This window comes from Austrofundulus limnaeus, unplaced genomic scaffold (assembly GCF_001266775.1).
Source record: "Austrofundulus limnaeus strain Quisiro unplaced genomic scaffold, Austrofundulus_limnaeus-1.0 Scaffold229, whole genome shotgun sequence".
Lineage (NCBI taxonomy): Eukaryota > Metazoa > Chordata > Actinopteri > Cyprinodontiformes > Rivulidae > Austrofundulus > Austrofundulus limnaeus.
In genome coordinates, this window is record NW_013952631.1 from 593727 (window position 1) to 596443 (window position 2717).

General features: G+C 40.8%; 1 long non-coding RNA gene across 1 annotated transcript in view; it reads left to right on the forward strand.

Annotated features, from left to right (window-relative positions):
- Window positions 1-509: 509 nt before the first annotated feature.
- Window positions 510-2717, forward strand: part of LOC106525491 (uncharacterized) — a 2779-nt gene continuing 571 nt past the window's right edge. Inside the window, exon 1 of the long non-coding RNA XR_001311122.1 lies at window positions 510-1001. This is a non-coding gene — a long non-coding RNA (uncharacterized LOC106525491). The remainder of the gene's footprint in view (window positions 1002-2717) is intronic.

Consider the following 2717-nt stretch of genomic DNA (forward strand, 5'->3'; position numbering starts at 1 on the left):
GAGGACTCTTTTTTCCTCCATAGCTTACCTGTCTAATATCAATCTGTCAGGAGATAGTGACAGAATGAACAAATATGTAAAAAATACATTTTTAGAAAAGTTACATACTGCACCTTTAACTGCCCCCTCCCCGCTTCCCTGAATGTACAGCACCTTGTGAATTTATTTCTGTGAAAGGCGCTATTTAAATAAAACTTTACTTTACTTACTTTACTTTCTTGGCCTAGACCAAACTGTAAATCAATGTAAATTAAATTAAAAATAAATTTGTGTGATTTTTTTAAGCATAAGTTGCGCTGAGCAACTGACTGTAACAGTTTCAGCTCAGACTGCAACACTTCCTGAAGGAATATCAAACTGTTACTGCCAGAATAAATGTGAAACTGACTGCAACAAGTCAAAAATTAATATTTACATGAAAATTTTACATTTTTTATTTATTTAGAGCCTGTCCTGTCCCGTGACAATGGATTAAATAAAAGTGTGACCATGAGTTAATAAATCCACAAGCCACAAGATTGAGTCAGACTACATGTGAATACTTGCTTTTGTGTTTAAAGTCATATTCACACCTGATAGTCCGGTAGACTTGGTTCGATTGGGGGCCAAAATTGCAAAGTTTGTTCACATTCTCATTGGTGTGGTTCACATTCACTAAAGCCTGTGAATAACCCCCACACCCAACCTGTGGGGGCGCTGCACCAAGAACCACTGAGGGAATCAACATGAAAATCTCAGAAGAAGACGTGGAGCTTCCTTCATCACAAAATGTAAACATGGAGTAATGTCAGATTTTAGTGGTTGTAGGATTTATTTTTTTGTTTTTGGCAAATAGTCTTCAACAGTGAGCCCAGCATACGAGGAAGACGAGGCGGAACCACGGAGAATATTGTTTTCCACACAAGGCGGCTGAGACGGCTCCATGTGAGGCGGCGTTCACCGAGAAGGAGCGCGTCCAAATTCACAGCCGTGATGTCCACCTCATACAGACATCCAGCGAGGTATTTACAAGATATGTGTAACTTTATCACTGTTATTACTCAGAATGCCCTGCGTTAAAGTCCGCTTCCTGCTTTTGGAGCGGTCTCCGGTCTGCTTGGTGTTCACACATGCAATCGAACCGCACCAGAGTTCACTTTAACCAAACCAAGACCTAGGTTTGCAAACAGACCAGAGTTGGCTTTCACGCCTCCCCAAATAAACTGGACTTTCTAGGCAAACAAACTAGAGGTTGATTAAAGCCGACTAAACAAAGCTTGTGTGAATGCACCCTAAATGTTCAAAGGTACAGCACACTTATTTTTTCATTTTAGTATATGTTTAATCCAAATGTTACTGCCATTGTACAATCTAAACAGTTCATTTTTCATAGTACTGTTTATGAGATTACAATCCTAAGTGTCGCAAAATGTTTTTTCCCCATTTTCCTAAATGTGACATAACTTCGCCTCGGCACAGAGCAAGAGAGGAGCTCGGTTTGAGTGTTGAGCTTCAAATAAAATGAAGCTTTATGGACAAAGACAACTTCATCACCTGTGTCTAATAGCTGCAACGTATAATGCTATATTTCATGCCTGACCACAAGTTACTAAATATTAAAGTAAAATTAAATGAACTCAAACTTCATGTTTACAATCATCAGCCTCTGCATTGAAATGACTGTAATAATTATCTTGTGGCCACACATTATTTATTTTTATCCAATGCCACCGGACGTGCTCTGTGGCTCTGCTCAAACTAGCTCATTGGTTTGGTGAGAAATAAACTATTTTTTTCAAACAGAAATTGTTCAAAGTACTATTTGAAAGATTGTAACTGTTCATATCCTTTCCATAGATTCCGTTTCAAAATGTACCTTCATGTGCTTGAGGTTTTTAATGTGTTTTGAAATGTAACCGCACATTTGTGGGGTCTGTAGAGCTAACGTTACTGTAGATCTCAACTTCTCGTTAAGTTGTGTCCCACAGTGTCCTGGTAGACTTTCTCAGTGAGGAATCGTGTACACATCAAAAAGAGAAGAGAAAAAAAACCTGATTCAGATCAAATGAATCCACTTTTCTTGTCCAACTCACTGGGTTTCATAACATCTGTTTTTTCCCTGCATTGTTGACCTGAAGTAAAGGGGTATCTTTAACCGTCTTGTCCGGAGAGGACATCTATGAGGACGAGAAAATTATGGCTGCACCCCTTAATTATTAAACAAGTGTGTCAGCAGCCTGGTCTGACGGAGGTAATGCACAAAGGAAGTGGGCCAAAAAGTGGACCTCTGGGATTGACGGGGTGAGGCTGGGTGGGTATTGGCCCTCATCTCAGGGTGGCGTCAGCCTCCAGAGCGTTGCCGCAGCGTTTTCGACACCTTGTTGTTTCTCAGTAGTGAGTGCGACAGCAGAGAATCAGTGATTTGGTTTTCCACAGCTGTGAAGTCAACACCAGAGGACACTTGTGATTTGATCTAGATTCAATCATCTGATACTGTGCATGCACAGCTGATTGGGCTTCAGTGAAAAAAAGCCCTTGAGGAGCATTTTGGATGACATCAACAGGAACGGCGTGGCACTTTTGTAGAAGGGATACAGGATGAGTGTCTGTCTTCAAAGAAATCGATCTGGGAACATCAAGAAGCCTGACTCAGGCAAACTTGCCATCCTTTATGAGAGTGTGTGTGTGTGTGTGTGTGTGTGTGTGTGTGTGTGTGTGTGTGTGTGTGTGTGTGTGTG